The sequence below is a fragment of the Diabrotica undecimpunctata genome, chromosome 5, assembly GCF_040954645.1.
Source record: "Diabrotica undecimpunctata isolate CICGRU chromosome 5, icDiaUnde3, whole genome shotgun sequence".
NCBI lineage: Eukaryota > Metazoa > Arthropoda > Insecta > Coleoptera > Chrysomelidae > Diabrotica > Diabrotica undecimpunctata.
The window spans coordinates 116,384,997-116,404,493 of NC_092807.1; positions in this window are offsets into that span (position 1 = coordinate 116,384,997).

A 19,497-nucleotide genomic window follows, 5' to 3' on the forward strand; every position below is an offset into this window, starting at 1 on the left:
GTTCAGTTTATTTGTTATCACAAAATTCCTTTGTAATTTTCCGGGTTCAATTTTTCTCCCTTTTTAAAAAAATGACAGGATGCTGATCTCCATTCTCGAGAAATTCTGTTTGGTTCTTATATTTTTATTATTAGTTTTAATTATTATTATTAGTTTTTATTATTATTAGTTTTAATAGTTGTTTGGTCAGATCTGGTCCTCTGTACTTTAGTCTTATTTTAAATTTTCTTAATACTTCCTTTACCTTTTTCTTCTCAATATTTATTTCTTCGTTTGTCGTCAACTCTGGCGTTGGTGGTTCACTATTGTCACTTTTAGCAAATATGCATCAAAAGCAGTCTGTCCATGTTTCCTATTGGATGCGTTTCGTTTTTATAAGTTGGTTTATCTCTTTTCTTTGTACTCTGATCATTCTCCGTATTTCTTTTTGTGTTTCGTAAAAGTCGTGTTTTATCTGTTTTGATAAGCCTTGCCAGTGTGCCAGTTTTTATTTGTCTATCTAAAGTGTTTGTTTCTTTTCTGATTCGTTTATAGTGATTGTATGCCTGTTGTGTTTGTTGTGTTCTATCTTGTAAAAAGGATTTCTTCTTTTCTTCACATTTTGTTGTTACTTCCTTTCTAAACCATAGCGTTTCTTTCTGTTTCTTCTCCATGTTTTTTTCCTTTCTCCAAGTGATTCTGTTGTTTTTTCTAGATGTTATCGTTTTCTAATATTTTATTCCCATCGATCTTTGATATTCTTTTTCTATATAAGTATTCTGTAAATTTCGTATTTAGCCTTTGACTTTGATTTTCGTTTGTATTTGCGCCCCCGCCCTTTTGGGTGTGAAACATTTCAGGATAATTAAAAAAAAATCGGTTGCCTGTAAAGTCGGTTTTACGGGCGAAGATTTTACGTGACAACGTCTTTTTCTCGGTAGAATATTTATTGATATGAATATTATTAAATTGCACAATAGGAACAAGGAATTGAATGAAAATAAGAATTGCACAAATTTTAACTATAGAAATATATTTTGTTTACTAAAACATTGTACATGTAAACTTAAACTTAAGTAATTTCTATTTGAGTGATTTTGTTGAGGATAGGACGATGATAGGAGAAATATGAAATGAAAGGAAGTGTTTCTGCTGTAATGTGTCTTGAACGCCAAGAACGCTCGAGAAAGACAGAGACACAAGCACGCACCGATTCAACGCGCCTAATTCTCTAGTGCTGCGCGCGCAGCGGACCGATCATGTTTGAGTGGGAGAGAGACGCAAGGCATTCGCCGGTCCGGCGGGCCTCTCTCTCGTTCAGTGACTCATCGTAACAGACGTGAGCGGGCGTTACACTTTTTCATGAATGACTCCGAGCCACAACCTAATTTAAGACGTTGTCACGTCAAAAAAATCAACCATAATACTGTATCGCTCACAAAAATATTGCGTCCTATATGATATCTTAGACCAGGTTGAATCTGTGAAAAAAAAAACGTCTTAATTTGGATGTGAAAGGTGCTTTTTGTAAAATGATATAAATTTATTTAAATTTTTGGTTGTTAGTTCAGTTGGTTGCTACCTCTCAGGCCATAAGTTTCCCTTTTTCGAGCTGGGAAATTTGTACATTTCCTTAAAAACTATAATCCATTATCATCGACGTAGTGTCTTACAATTTATAAGGTTAATTACTCAAATTATGTAATTTAATGGTCTTTTGATCTCATCATGTGGCTAGTTCCAACTATTATGTAGACGTTTTTTACTGAAAATGATCAGATAGAATAGAAAATGTTCTAAAAATTTATATAAGTTTTAAAAACTTAAAAAAAAATTTTTTTTAAATTTTAATTTTTTTTTAAATTTAACAAATTTATACCATTTTTCAAAAAGAAGTTTTTACTTCTTTTTGAAACAAGCCCGCCAAAAGAGGGAAACAAGTCTTTTCTTTTTCAATGTTTCAACAGCCCACCAAATTTCTTTACAATCGATTAAAATAATTTTGCAATCAATTTTTTTTTAATTTAAATTTTTTTAAATCTTGCACAATAAAAGCTAGACCATAATAGATGTTTGCTAATTTTTTAACTCATAAAAAACACTTTATCCATCTAACGCACTTTATGAAATTATCTAGGCGGCCTCATAAATGTTTTAAAATCAATCATAAATATTTATTTTTTACTCAAATATTCCTAAAAAAAAAACTGAAAAAAAAATTGTTTAAACAAATTAGATGGTTTATGTAACAACCTAATTATTTAAATAATACATATTCGTAATGTACGCAAAAGTACATACAAATTAAAAAGAGAAACATGGAAATCTATAAACAAATAACAAAGATACAGTTAACAGCTCCTTCCCCCTTCTGCGCTCTCACTAATTTCAAAGCCGGCCAATTTTGAGGACCAGAATTTTGAAGCTTTGTAAACGATTCCATTAAAATCCAATTTTTTTCGAATTTTTCACGTTAAAACCTTCAAGTATATTGTTTCCTCACTAACTTTGTCCCAAATTGTCCTAGGTCAACTTTATTTTCTTTTAAATTTGTAAAAAAATTCAGGCTAATAAAATATGAACAAATCAGTTTTTTCAGTCAATGGTAATAAGTTATTCTAATTATTTATAAGCAAAAAATTGACATGTTTTTGCCAAGTTATTTTGCAACATTTAAAATTATTTTTACTCATTTTTTTTTTAATAATAATAATAGAATAAATCATCTTCTTTTAGAATTTATTCGTATATTTTACATAGCTATTTAATTTTCTAGCTTGTATTTTTGCAAAAATATTTAATTTGTGATAAACAAATGAAATAACTTTTAAACTCTTTGACTGATCAACTTGAAATTTTGACCTTATTTTAAGCACCACAAGACCCAAAACTGCGTGTAATATAAAGGTTTTATGTTTATTTAAAAAAAATTATTAACATTAATCAAAAACCGAAATTTTTGAGTTATTTTGCAACTTTCTAAGCAACAAATAAGGATAGAAACCCGTAAACTAATTTTTCGAAATTAAATTCAGATTTATGCTTTAATCTGTGCCTCCTTCTAAGAATTGAAAGACAGAACAGACGTTGATAAAGATGATATTAGAGACATGGGGAATCTAAAACTGCATTCCACAACATATCTCCTCAACTAAGCAAAAATCCTTAGCGAATTGGTTTCTAGTACTCATAAAGAGTATACCGGAATAAAAGGAAAAAGACAGTTAAGATTTTATTTCACGTATAGTGCGTCTGTATATCCACTTATACGTATTTCACCGTAAAAGGGATCGTCAGAGACGGCTATTCCCAGACGCTCTGAACGTGAAAATAAATCTTTCCTGTCTTGAGAATATTTCTAACATGGCTAAACTATGGCTCTAGCCATGTTAGAGTTGCTTGGCTATTATTATTAGCCACGTTAAAGTTGCCTATTTTAGAGAGTATACGTCAATTATCATTATTTAAGTAACTATTTTTACAAAAATTCTCATATCCTCTTATATGCATCGCAAAAAGGTTCGATCTGGTCTATCCCGAACCTTAATAGTTCACCTCCCGAGCATTAAAGGTTTTTATTTGCTTCATCTTTATGTTGAAATGAATAATTAAATAAAATAAAACCGACCATGCTTTTGAATTCCTCTTTGGTCAGTAAATTTACTTTTACATCAGTGTTTTTATTGGAAATATTTTACTAACAAGACTTTTTATTCAATCGAAATTGCCCTAAAAATATATATAAAGATGATAGGGAGGAAAAAACACGTCAATTAAAATTAACCAATCCTGGAAATGTACCTCTTTGATTTAAAATTAATGATGACTGTTTATTCCAAGAATAAATATAACTTTATTTACGTATTTTGTACGAGGAAATATACAAGTACAAAAATTTTAATTTATCTCCGTTGATAAATAAACTTTATTTGACATTTTTAAATTTTAAATCACGAAACTTAAATATTAATGTTACCATATTCCGCAAAATTTAGTAGTGTTTAGCGGGTTAATTTTTAGTTGTTATAATATAACTTTAAAATGCTAAAAAAGCCACAAGGCAAAGGAAAATTATGTATAAATAAATAAAGTGGTTATTCTACGAAATTCTATGAAATAAAAGGAAACTCTTAGAAAAAGCAAGAACAGCAAAATGTATTGTTGATGATAAATGATAAGACACATATGCAAGTTAATTGTTAAAAAAAATTACGATCTGAGTTAAAGAGTAGAAAATAAAACGACGAGAAAAATTTATCAATAAAATATATACGTGGTATACCAAAAATTATGGAAAAATATGGAAAGAAGAACCAGAGAAAGAAAGGCAAGTTACCAAGATGCAAGACGGAGGGCCGATAAAATATGCCAAACATAGAAAAGAAAATACGAAAACGGCAATATACAGAAAATGGAAAAAAATCTTCAAAGCAACAATATAAGACAGGCGTACAGATATCAACGCAATTTAAGAGAAGGATACAAACCCCGAACAAATCTATGCAGAAATAAAGAAGGGCAAATTACCAGTGATTCAAAAAAAATAAAATCAGTCTGGAAAACAATGGACAATGATGGACATGCATCACAATGAGGGTGACACCGAAAATATAGAACCCCCAACGATCGAAGAGGTAAAACAGGCAATACAAGCACAAAAGAACAATAAGGCTCCAGGTATTGACAACGTCCCCCTGAGCTGTATAAATTAGGTGGCGATCACCTAGTAGGACAAATGCATGTGCTCATGAACAAGATTTGGAATGATGAAAATATTCCTAATGATTGGAAAACCAGGATTATATGCCCAATCTATAAAAAAGGGGATAAACTAAATAGCGAACATTATCGCGGCATAACCCTCTTGTGCACGGCTTACAAAATTTTTACTTACATACTAAACAAACGACTCCAACAACTAACTGAAAATATTGTCGGGGAATATCAAACCGGTTTTCGACAAGGAAGATCTACAACTGACCAACTATTCACAGTGAAATAAATTTTAAACAAGTCGTGGGAATACGACATTGACGTCCACAACATATTCATAGATTTAAAACAAGCCTACGACTCAATTAATAGGAACAAGTTATATCAAATCTTGCAGAGCTTTAATATTCCCCAAAAATACATCCAACTGGTAAAAACAACAATAGATTCGTCAATGGAGTCCAAAATGAGCTCACTGAAAACTTCGATAGCCCAAGGATTAAAGCAAGGAGACGAGCTGGCACCGACACTATTAAACCTGATCTTGGAATATGTGATAAGACAGCTGAATATAGGAAGAGGTAATCTCCTAACAAATAAATCAATACAGATTGTTGCCTATGCCGATGATATCAGCATCATGTCTGGCAGAACAGAAGAGGCGGCAGAAATATATTCACAATTAAAATTAAAGGCAAAAGAGACCGGACTAGAAATAAATATTCAAAAGACAAAAAAGTTACACAGGCAAGAGCTAGAGGAAACAGACGCACAGTTGAATTAGAGGACGATATTGAAACGGTAGAAAGTTTCACATATTTAGGAGTTGCATTAAATACGGATGGAACAGAAGAACCAGAAATCCAAAGAAGAATAGTAAAGGAAAACAAAGCTTATTTCCCACTCGATCATGTGTTTCGCTTCAAAAACACACACTGTAGATCGAAAATCAGGCTCTAAAAAACTATTATCAGACCAATAGTATGTTATGCATGCGAGACATGGGTGATAACAGAATAGACAAAAAGAATACTAGAAGAAAGTCCAGTTTTCTAAAGAAAGAAATCTTCTAAAGAAAAGCCTAAGAAAGATATTTGGATCTATTAACGAAAACGGAATATGAAGATTCAGGTATAACCATGAATTCTACTAACTGTTCAAAGAGACACCGATCTCAGAATTTGTTAAACTTTGGAGACTTCGTTGGGCTGGTCATGTAGTAAGAATGGAGACAGGAAGATTGACGAAAAGAGCCCTAGATAGTAAAATGCAAGGCGCAAGACCAAAAGGAAGGCCACGGAAAAGATGGGAGGATGAAGTGGCAGCGGACGCACAAAATTTGCTAGACGTGAGAACCTGGAGAAGATCGGCGCGGGACCGACAAGGTTGGAGGCATAGTTTGGAGGAGGCCAAAGCCCGATTTGGGCTGTAGTGCCATTGGAGAGAGAGATACCAAAAATTACCAATTTTCGACAATAATATTAAAATAACTGCCTTTTGCGACAGGCTCTGCTTTTATACTAATTTAGCGACAATACATTCTAAATTTAATAAATATTTATGTTATAGTCAAGACTTAAAACCTAAAATACTACTAATAACCGAAACACGGCTAACACAAAAAATTCTGACAATTTATATGCTATAAATGGATACTCTCTTTACAGATTTGATCGCAGAGGGGGAGGAGTGTACATCTACCTGTCTTTAGAAATTACTGAGACTCTTTCTGTTGCTTATTTGGATGTCCCTGTTATTAAGTTTTATGTCTGAAAATTTCTCTAATTCATTTGAAATTCACCGTGCGTGCCTATATGGTCCTTGATGGAAAAAATGGAAATTCTTTCAACCTTCTATTATTTGGTGACTTCAATTTTGCCGATATCTCTTGGCCTTTGTTATTGAAATCAGTGAACTAACTAATGCTAGAAACATATTTATAAACTTTGTTCAAAGTTCTAATCTACACCAATTGATTACGAATCCAACTCGTGTCAGAATAAAAAATTTGGCTTTAATGTTAGATTTGGTTTTTATAAATGACCAATTACTTACAGAACCGGTGATATGCACTCCTTTGGGCAATTATGATCATGTAATTATCACAACAAATATAGAGTTTCATCCTCATATTCTTTGTCTTTATCCCTATGCGAGGTCGGCTTCCCTAATTACATTTCTCCATAAGTGTGTGTCTTGGGTCATATCAATATTAATACCATATCCCGACATGCCCTGCCTAAGCATCTCCCACCAGGTCTTTTTTGGTCTTTCTCTCCTACTACTTCCAGGAACGCGCAGATCAGCAATACTTAGTATTGGGTGATTAACGTCTCTACGTTGAACATGACAAAATGGGCTGCATAGATTAATTTTAGATCTGGCCTCCTACAAGATGTACTTCAGGTGATGCATATTGCTGTAAAATCAAAAACTGTACTACAAAGAGTAACCATAACCATGAGTAAAAATGACCAAAAAGAGTATAAAGTGGTTGGCCCTCATAGGTACATACAAGTAGTCATAGCAAGAAGACTTTTTGATAAATGGAAGCAATTAGTCTACATTGGCTTTGGTTCAAGTATGACTGACAATATTTTGTCTGCCATAATTACTGAGTTGCACAATGTGGCAATCACGGACTTTGGAAAAAATTGAATATTTGAGTTGACATCACACATTTTACACGTCCAGTCACAAAAGCTAATATATACATGTTTGCTGATACTCCCCATATCCTAAAATTAACAAGGAACTGGTTAATCGACACAGGATTTAAACTTGAAGATGGAAGTCTATTGAAAAAAGATTTATTAGAAGAACTAATTAAATCTGAAACAACTTAAATAAGTTCCATATATAAGCTGACTTCAGATCATTTAGATGTAAAAAAAATGCGGAGACAAAACGTTGCACTTACTGCAGAATTACTATCTCATCAACATCCTTAAAACGTTATTTTTAAAAGCAACCTGAGATAAAAAAAAAATCACAGCACAAAAACTTTGGGAGTTTATAGAGCTTATTAATAGTTGGTTTGATTTAATGAATTCCTTTACTTCTGCTACAACTACATGTAAACGACCTTATGCAACGAATATTTTGGAAGAACAAAATAGATTATTGGCTCTAGTAATTGATACTATTACTAAAATTGTGTGCATTGGAAAAAAATCCATACAAGTTTTCCAAAGGGGCATTATAATATCTTCCAAATCTACTCAATCGTTATTTACTTGAAAGAGAAATACAAAATTTCTTATTTATTAACACGCAGATTAAACTAAGATTGTCTAAAAAACCTTTTCTCGCAGGTAAGAAATAATTTGTTACCTATTTTAAGCACACGTTTAATTAGTTTGTATTTTTAGTTTAGCGCAAGGGGTGGAATACACCTCTAAATACCCTTTACAGAGTACGAATGATAATACTGGGAAAATCCAGGTATGGTGCAAAGAACTACTAACGTTTTTCGTTATGGTACTCAAGAAAAAGAAGAATATATCGTTGTAAAAGCTTTTCAACGAGCAAAGATAAATATGTTTCCACCTAAAGTACCCACAAGTGAAGATACTGTGTTCATATATCTGCAAAGTCAAAGTAGGAGTAGTTCAGACGTGTCACAAATAGCTAATATAACAAAAGAATCAGAAACAGATGAATTGATATATTGCTGGTTTCATAGCATTTAAATATAAAAATTAATTTCCGAATTTAGGAAGACATACCTATCGTCGGTGATACTGCAATATGTCGTATGTCGAAATGAGGTAATATTTCAGGAGAGACAAAAAACTCTTCTCGTCGACCATTTTTAAATTTGAAAATGCGATTATTTGTGTATGATGTATCCTTTTATTTGAGTATTAGTACAGGAACACGATTTTTTGGTCAGTGTAATGTTAAGCAAAATGCCGTTACATATGACATATTGCATTGAAAGTTTAAATATTTAAATATTTTATGTCACATACGACAATTTTGTAATGCATGTACACCTCAGAAAAACAATTAATTATTTTCAAACCTTTTGTTTATTTTATTTAAATGGCGGAGAACAAAACTAAAAATTCTAAACTAATAAACTGGAAAGAAGAAAATATCATACACATTAATTTTTTATATGTGAACAGACTTGGAGAGACACACAAGTATGTTTTAAATTATCATAAAATGCATGATAATCTGATTCTATAACAGATTTTAATTGTTGAAGATGTAAGAATTTTGAATCCTCAATTGGGCGTGGCGATAAATATAAGGGTTCGTGAATTACAGACGTTCTAGTACGACTTGGTCTTCGTGGCAGTTCGAGCCATTCATCAGTAAAATTGATTTTGTATTTTATCAGTCCTTGAGGAAGATATTGCAATGCACAAATATCTGTGACACAAGGATCACCTTTTTGGCTTCCAGGTCGAATTTGTGTGTACATTCCTTTGCTGTATTGTAAAAAATCGCTGTAATGCAAAGACACTACTTTGTAAGGGGATGGGTTTTGCCTGGCCGCTTTTATAACTTTAGTATAATCAGCGGGAACAGCAATATCATTTTTTCTTCCTAACTTTCTCTCAATCACACTGTGGACCGAATCCACCTCTAGGTACTTTTGTTCTATAATAATATTTTTCTCCATAGCTATCTCCAGCAAACCATTTGACATATTTACATTTCTGTTTTGGTACGTACAACCGTCGCTCCATAGGATTATTGTCTTCGAGTTGTGTCTTTCTATCTCTTCATTAAGAAACTTCACTAAAATGGAAACAAACACATCGCTATCTAAACCTCCATTTCCCTCGTGCCATAAATAACAAGCCACATCTTTGTTATTAAGATTAAAAAATGTTCCCTTCAGTTTTTGTTTATAGTACATGGCAGAGGCTTGGGTATATGGACAAAGAAGAACGGCTTGTAAGTCCATAGTGTAGACATAACTTAAGTTTTCTGCCTCTGACGAGATAGCTTTTTGTTTGTCTTTTTCTTTTTCTGAGCGTGCCTGTTCTTTCTTGGCAACATGTCTATCATAATCTGATTGACTTTAATTTTCTCTTTTTAAACATCACACATGTGTTGCACTGGTCCTTACGAGAAGTGTAAATTTCAAGATTTTTTGTCTTAAAAGTTTGAAAGAAAAGTCTCCAAGAACAAGATCTTATGTTTTGACGTTCACAGTAGTTAATAAACTCACGATGCAAATGTCTGTAAGTGTTCCAAATAAAGTTTTCTACTGGATGCTCGATAGTAGTGCGATTCAACTTTAGGCAGGCTGTCTAAGAATGTATTAACATTTTTTGTGCATTCAGAATCCTTCGGTGGCTCTACTAAAACTGGTCTAATAGCTTGCACTTTATTTGGTAAACATTTCTTTGAAAGCCATTCGCTTACAGATCTAACACCTAAAGTGGCTAAAAACATTTTTTTGCATACATGATATTTTTTTGAAGACTCCTTATTATCTCTAGCTATTAAATAATATTTAAAACCTGTTTTCTTTCGGGACTCCTCTTCGACAGTGTTTCTTCTTCTGTGTTTGGGCTGAGAGTGCAGTACAAGACTGCTTACATAAATTTGTTTACCTTCCCAAGAATTAATTTCCCAGAAATAGTGAAATATTTGATTACGCATTTCATTCGTAATTTGCGAACATTCAAATTTTTGTTGCGGCCCCTTAGATTCATTTTTGTGCCCCTCACATGATGGCTTTAGTTGGCGCCTACCTTTATAGGCTGTCTGCTGGTACGTTCCTTCACTATTTTTCTGAAATCCCATGTACGCATGTCCTTTAAGTCTGGCTTGTGAATTTTTTGCTCGTTTCCACTGTGATGGATCTCTTTGCCCTTTACTCCTGCGTTTTTTTGCTCTTGCGTCCGGTATCTGATGATCCTCTTGGTTTCCAACTAAATTTTCTGAGTCAGTATCAGTTTCTGTTGGCAGATACTCGCTGCCACTGTCACTTTCATGAAATGGATCGATATTTTCTTCTTCTATTGTCATTTCTTCCTGATAGTCAATTATTGGTATATCATTGTCTGTGTTCTGTTCCAAATAATATGATTTTGGAGCTATATCGGTTTTGGAATGCGATATTTCTTTTGGAATTTCTGCCACTTCCAGGGGTGTTAAAACTGGATTCTCTTCCAATTCTGCATTTTTTAATAGATCTTCCACTGGCTCTGGAACCGTGCGTTCTGTTCTTTGAGGACTTGATGCATCGTCCAATTGATATGTTAAAATGTTGATATTATCGTCTTCAGGTACTTGGTGAGAGGCGTCTGCTCTTGAAGCTGAATTTAAAGCTAATTCCACCAACAGCCGTGCTCTGTTCGACATTATTGATTCTCTGAAAAGAAAAAATAAAACATGCAATATGTTGTATGTCAATACCTAACTTGAAGAGGAATAACACTAAATAAGCTAAATTTTGAATGCAATGTGTCGTATGTCGCATAGTATTATTCAACTAATTAGTGTAAAAAACGTAAATCTCATTATAAGAACCTAAATATTAAAATAATTTATTTATGGAAAAAAATTGAGGTTATACTATTTATTTTTTCAATTATTATTGTGTTTCTCAACTAAAAATTGGACTATATATAAAGTTTTAGTATTTTAAATTCAAAAAAGAACAAAGAACTTACCATATATATTATGTATTTTGTATGTATGTACCTACATAAATTCACTTTTATCACTTCTAACGGCTGTTTTTAAGTTTACAGTTGACTACCTAATGAGCAATTTAAGTGACATACGCCGTATCGAAATATCCAATTGTGCGGCGTTGCCACATACGGAGAGAATGATTCTGACATACGCTATACTGAAGTATCCATTTTAGTCAAGAAAAACTTACGACATATTTGCACGTATAAAAAATCATGGTAACTGTTAAACTTTCACCTGCGATATTTTGCAGGGGCGTAGAGGACTGCAATTTGGTTACAATGGATACATAAACGGAAAATGGCCGTATTTGTGACATACGACAAATTGCAGTATCACCGACGCTATGAGGCACAAAATATAAATGTTCATAATTATTCTATACCATCCTGGGTACAACATTTATCGTTTGGTGGACTCATAAATGCATCATCGGAATGGGTAGACCAAGTAATGATGATGGAAAAATATTTTCAAAATTTTTATGGTGAAAACCTAAACCGGGGTAAGAAAATTATACATCGAACTGTAGAGTATGTTTATAGTCATTGTTCAGATATACCCCTTTGTCTCGTAAAAACACACTGCAGACAAAGGATACTAATGCGGATCAAGTATTTTAATAAATGCTTTAAAAACCAGTTTACCAGTGCCAAAAGAAAAAAAGATGAAGACATTGATGATCAATTAAGGAAAAATATGAAAAAAATAATTATGTAGCGTATATTTATATCTCTTGGAAGTACAATATACTTGTTTTATAATTTAAAATTTATTACCTATTATTTAAATTCATACATTAAATTATACAAGTAATTTTAATTCATATAATCCTAGCTGACCTCTACGGGCCGGTAATTCATTCAATAGTCAATCCAGTATTGATGGAAATTCAGTATACGCATACGCGAAAATTTTCTGTGTAAAATGGAGAATGAAGTCCTAGATTTACATAAATCCTGTATTAACCGACGGTTAAATATGAACAACCGGTTCTAATTAATTTTAAGTACCAAACTACCTATATACCAACAGTTTTACATAATTAGGTATTATAATCTACTAAACATTATTATTTCATAACCAGCTTTCATAATCAACAAGGTCAGGATAGCCTTGATGATTTCCAATCTCCGATAGGAATGGCACAAGAAGAAGAAGGTTAGTCGGAGTAGGCAACCGTGCGTGCTCCTCGTGTCCATACTGTGGACACTCACTAGCTGATTCTCTCACGTCTTTCTCAGCATTGTAAAATTTATATCGCGGTGCAAACGGACTCTGCTGGTGTTTGAAATACCCGTCCAATGTAGCGAGAAGCTCATTATAAGTTTTTTTTTTCGTGTTTATCAGGGCTTACCAGATCCAAAATAAGCTGATATGCGTCCTCGTCCACAGCGTTTGGTAAAATAGCTCTCATCTTCCCCGCGTCCGTATTGACTTTAATACCGTTTGCTGCGAAATAGTTTGGCCAAAAATAAAATTAAAACCTCTAAGCGATAACTAATTACTTTACCTCGTGGCCAATTATGTCATGTATTAACCTGCACTATTTTGCTAATACACGCATATGCTCTAGACGTTGTTACTTCAAATAAAAGACGGGGTTCAGTTCTGCATCGATAATTACAATGTTGTATTCAATATGGGCTTTGAATATTTTTAACATTAACAAAGTTTAATGTAAGTTATAAATTGTGAATCTTAGTGATATATTGAAATAAACTGTAAGTGTACAAACTCTTTACATAATATCCAGTTAAATTAGCATTAAAGTCAGCAAATTGCAATTATTTGTTATTGTTGTCAATAAACAAATCCAGTTTTAACACCAAAAAACCGCTTTTAGTAAAGACAACGTTTTTCACAAACGTTTATCGAAATGAATTCAAACATAGAATCACACAACAGTTCTACAATACAAGACCATCAAAATCAAATAAACACATCACAGTCATACTCTTCGACAGCGTCGAGAGTGCAATTTTGTTTAAAGGCCCAAGCAATTATCTTTAGTGCCTTAGAAAACACCAAACTTCAAGACTACCTTCTCCCACTTGGAAATATAATTCAACCGAAAAATATAATCTTCTCTTTTAGATTATCTAATAATCGCATATGTATGTATTTATCCAATAAACAAATAGTGGACGATTTTATGAATAATCATGGTCAAATAGAAATACAAGGTGAAATTGTCAGATCAAGAAGGTTAGTTACACCAACGGAACGACTTGTGCTCTCCGGCGTATCTCCTTCAATACAGCACGACTTGCTAATCAGTGAGTTACAAAAAATCGGCATAGTTCATGTCTCACCCATGACCTTCCTTAAAATAAGTGCTTCTATGCCTGAGTACAATCACATCCTTAGTTTTCGAAGACAAATCTATATCAGTCCTCACAATCTAACACTACCAGAGTCATTTACTCTTGTTTTTGACAACACGACATATAGAATATTCATTTCTCAAGACAGTTTAGTTTGCTTTAGATGCAAGAAGCCAGGACACATCGCTTCACAGTGCTCCGAACCACTAGCTCAACTAAACCCCAACCAAAACAATGAAGCATCGGTATCCAGCGCAACAAATATGTCCTTGCAAGCATCCAATGACACAAACCCTTCTCAGTGTGAACAAATGTCTATTTCTAATATCCCGGAGAAACCAAACAAAGTAGATTCATCAAATAAGGACAGTCACATAATTAATCAACCAAAAAGAAACTTTGATGAAATTATTTCACCTGAAGCAGATCCATCTTCAAAAGAATGTAACATTTTTCCACCACCTAAAGTCCAAGCAAAATCTAAAAAAGCTAAAATTAGTTCAGCAAGCACTTCTGAATGCTCATTTTCTCTCTTACTTGACCCTGCTAAAAACTTCATAGAAAATCACCCTCTACCTTTGCCTCTAAACGTTGATCAACTTATCTTGCTCCTAATGAATATCACGGGGTCAGCAGATCCTATAACCACAATTAAAGAATATACCACAGACCTACCAGCTTTGTCCCATATGCTCAGTCAAGTTTATCTCCATTTAAAGGAAAGATCCATAAAACGTAAACTCGCGTCCATAATGAAAAAAGTTTATAATTATATTAGCAGTGAGGCATCGGAAGCGGAAAGTGACACATCAGTAGATGTGACAGGTTCGTTCTGGAGCGGAAGTGACGTCACACGTCGATCGTCAAGCGTACATATCCTCATGGGTCAAGGCCACGCCCCCCTCGTGACGTAGGAACGTGCCTAGGGTCTCGACGCCACGCCCCTCGACCAATGGTGACGTAGGTACGCCCCTTGTCTATAGGCCACGCCTCTCGACCAATGGTGACGTAGGTACGCCCCCACGTAAACGCCTGACCAATGGTGACTTAGGAACGCCCCCACTCGTGACCTTAGAAGATATCTTCGACCAATGGTGGCATAGGAACGCCCCCTCGTGACGTAAGAACATATCGTCGACCAATGATGGCACAGAAACGTCCCACTAGTGACGTTAGAAGATATCCTCGACCAATGGTGGCATAGGAACGTCCCCTTGTGACGTAAGAACATATCGTCGACCTATGGTGACACAGAAACGCCCCACTCGTGACGTAACAACATATCCTCGACCAATGGTGGCATAGGAACGTCCTCTCGTGACGTAAGAACATATCGTCGACCAATGGTGACACAGAAACGCCCCACTCGTGACGTTAGAGCATATCCTCGACCAATGGTTGCATAGGAACGTCCCCTCGTGACCATAGAACATATTCTCGACCAATGGCGGCACAAAAACGCCCCCACTCGTGACGTAACAACATATCCTCACCCAATGGTGGCACAGGAACGTCCCCTCGTGACGTAAGAACATATCGTAGACCAATGGTGACACAGAAACGCCCCCAAGTAAACGCCTGACCAATGGTGGCATAGAAACGTCCCTTCGTGACGTTAGACCATATCCTCGACCAATGGTGATACAGAAACGCAACACTTGTAACGTTAAAACGTATCCTCGACCAATGGTGACACAAAAAAACCCTACTCGTGATGTCAGAACGTTTCTATGTCCAATAGCGGCATCATGACATCGAATTGAGTTCATCCTCGTATCTCACCGATCAATGGTGACATAGGAACGCCCCCAATGGGAAAGTGTGCATCGACGTCCAATGAGAACGACGTACATCAATGGCGGAGGCTATTTCCCCACTAGGAGTGGAGCTGTGCCCCCCCTCCCCCCCATTTCCCCAATAATAACGAAGATACGCCTCGACAAACACCAATGGCGACAGCCGAAAAGAAGACGAATTGACAGTCGAAAAAAAGAAGACGAATTAACGTTGACAGACAAAGAGAAGAAGTGTGTAATTTTTAATTAACCTCGTATATATTTTATAGACGATGATTAACGTAAGAACTTTTAAATTTTCTCAATTTATATTTTAAGAGTAATTTTTAATCAAACTCGTATATATTTTATCCACAACGAATAGTGTAATAGCAAAAATTCGTTTATTTTTCAATTTATATTTTACTAGTAATTTGCGAGTAACTTCGTATATATAATTAAACTTATAAATCTTTATAAATATTCTAACTAGCGGATGTGCATTTCCTTTTAACATTTCTCACACGGTCGCCGAAAACACGTGCAACAATTTTTTCAAGAATCAGCTTGTTAGTTATAGAATCACCAGACGTAATATGATGCGAAATACTGCTAACGAAAACTTTAGCGAATATTATTACATTCCTTTTTAACATTGTCTCACGATTCAGCGTTTTCACAGTCGACAATATCCGGTGCACGTGTGTACAGACAAGATTTGGCTTGCAATTCTCGATAATTTCTAGTCGAGTTACGTCATACCAGCCTGACTATTTAATAAACGACTACATTCTGTAAAGTAAATGTATATTTATGTATACAGGGTGCAACGAAAAAGTTTTGTGCACAACAAATATTATTTATTGGATTTGTAAAACATTACAACTAAATAATTAGGTTAGAATAATATCATAGCAGTTGGAATTATCGAGAATATTATTTATATTGGGGTTAGAATGAAAATCATTTATTTAACTGATGTCGCTCGTACAGTGCAGGCTAGAAGAGTTTTGCGAAAAAATACAAAAGTTGAAGGTGGATATACAGTGCTACGAAGATATAAGGAAAATTGAAAAACGATTTGCAGAGTTTCATTTGTCTGACAGAAAACTACCAAAAACACAATACCTGCTAAAAAGAATTCAGCCGAAAAGATGTCTCAACTAACAATATCATTCATCATTCTCACAGCTATTGTTAACAATGTCCTTTATACAAACGTTCCAAACAATGTTAAGAACTTGATGATATGTTTTAATGATGTAAAAACGGATTGTAATCGAACTGAATGGACTTTAATGGATCATGAAGTGGTGAATTATGGACAGCTTCCAGTATTTTTCAAAGCGATACCAAAGTCAGGAGGAGCATTCTATAAGATCAAGCTAATATCCCCAAATAACACCGAAAGTGATTCAAAATGGTGTACAACTAATAATGGTGTCATCGCTCAATATGGTTCATCGATTATACTGTTAACAATCATATTAGTAATAAATGTATTTCTAACGATTAATATCATTACAAAATTTTTTGCAAATCGCAAATGCGAATCATCTTGCATTAAAATAAATATGTAAAAAAGGAAAACTGTTAAAATAAAACTAAAACAAAACTTTTAATCTTTTATTTAAAAAAATTCAATTTACATAGGTATAATCTTTTCACAAAACCATTGTCGGAGGCGATCCACATTTATCGAAGAGCAGGAAAATAATCCAGTTGTGTGACAAGCATTTGAATCTGCAACAAATTTTCCTGTTGCACACGGTGTACCATCATACTTGCAAACATCGATAATTATGGGGAAAACTCCAAAAATGTGACACTTCTGTTTTAAAAAATCTGCTTTTTGTTCTCCGCGAACGTATATATAGTCGGCAGCATACAACAACTTAGATTCCAGTATTTCATTTATTTTGGAATATTCAATATCTCCATTAGAATACCGAAGACCATGCACGTTTTTCTCTAAGTACGCAGCAGTCTTCTTATCTTGATTACTCAATGTAGCAAATGGTTGTGGAGGTTTAAATATATAATGACAATGTTTAAAACCAATTTCCATACTTAGTTCTTTGGGTACGAACTGCCCATCTACGGTGAATCCCTGTATGTCTACGAACGCTACTCTCATGATGACTGCTTGTCTGCTACTAACACTTCATTCAACTTATTTAATCTTTTTAAATGATGTTTTTGACAACTTCAGTTAGAGGAAAGTATTCGAGTAGACTGTCGTGGACAATTAAACAGTACGCTCGAGTGCCTGCAGGAAAACCTTCATCTGCTTCGATTTCCAACTTAATATCAACGGTTCCCGATCTAAATGACGTATCATCCTGTTTGGAGCAGTCGAAAGTAAACAAAGCATATTTTTTAAAAGCATTATAATCCAAGATTGGATGTTTTGTTGACGAATGAGTATAACTGGGAAAGAATTGGGTATAGTTGTAGTGAGCTATAGCATAATCATTTTTCGCAAAATCCAATTGCATTCTCTCGTTAGGCCAATATTCACCATTAATAACCACTCGTACGCTGGACACCTTAATGTTATCGAATAACGTTGGATTGGCGTGAATGTCATCTCGTTTAGAAGTTTGAAAAGCTACAATGACATAGCGTGGACGTTCAACAGCTGAAGTTGTCTTTACACTCCATATCTCACGTCGGGATCCAGCCGTAAGTGAAGGTAGTTCATTGAGCTCCCATTTACGGAAAGGTATAGTTATCGGCGTATTATTCTTAATCGGAGTCATTAGGTCAATTTTCACATCGTCATTCGGAAAGACATGTTTGACCTTCAGTTCCATGCTGGTAACAGTTAAAGACACTGTTGTTGTTGTTGTGGCATTAGGTTCTTCCACTAAAATACTGTCTCTATCATTACGTGCTCGAACAAATCGAAACACTTGACGACCATAGGTTAGTTTATTGTAATCGTTGAAAATGTTGAAAATATGTTTTATCGGAATCAGTAAACTAAAGCTCTCTCCCGATAAATGTGGATTATTGGGATAGTTCCATCCTGCAGTACTGAGATACTTGGAATCGTCAGGAGTGTAACACAACAAACTGCGAATAGTGCTAACTACACCAGGATCTCGAACTATTTCCATGTCGTGTGAACTTTGGATGTATGTACATGTATCAAACAAGAAGGCTCCAGCATTCGGTGCAAGAGAAACAGTTCCAGTACCCACTTTCTTTATACTTCCTTTAATTTCCAAAAGTGTTTCGTGTATGGCAAAAAATGCATCTGATTGATTGATGATAAACTCGACAACATCGCTATTATTAAATGACTTGATGTAAGGTGTATATGTACGAAATTCTTTTTTTCTAATAGTATCGTCGAACTGAGGTTTCTGGTACAGATCTAAAATAGGTGGTTGAGGTTCCTGAACCTGTCGTCGAATGTATTGACGTTTTGACATCTTTTAGCTGTAATCCAATGGAAACAAGAAAGGCTTTATTGACAGCAGACACGTCACGTCGCTTGTAAGATTTGCGTGAGACTAATGGATATTGATGTGTAGAGCTTTGTTTTATAATTAAACCCATCTATATCGTTTCCTTAAAATCCAAATGCAGCGTACTTTTTTCTCCTCTAAAGTTGACTGGTCTTAAATCTTGATCGAGTACGCTAACGGTAATGTTGGCAATTTCACGTATGCTATTGCTTACTGGTATGTATATAGGATTATGAGGACGTTCGTCAATAGAGAAACCAGGATCAACACTTATCGGAAAATGTAGAACGGTGTGCGCAGGTCTGTCCTCGTAAAAGGCTCCTTCGGTAATGTTGCATTCAAAAAGTAGGCTCGATACTTTTATAATGTTTACAGGTTGGTCCGAAGAATGCATTTTTCCTGGCACCAATATTCTGTTTGATGAGAAACCCAATATTTTGCCGAGACTGTCATCTTTCTCGAAAGTAACAGCATGATCTTGACTAACGATTTCACACTTGAGCGTATTGTTGTTGGGTCTTAAGATGAACTCATTATCTCGAATCGAATTATATTTAT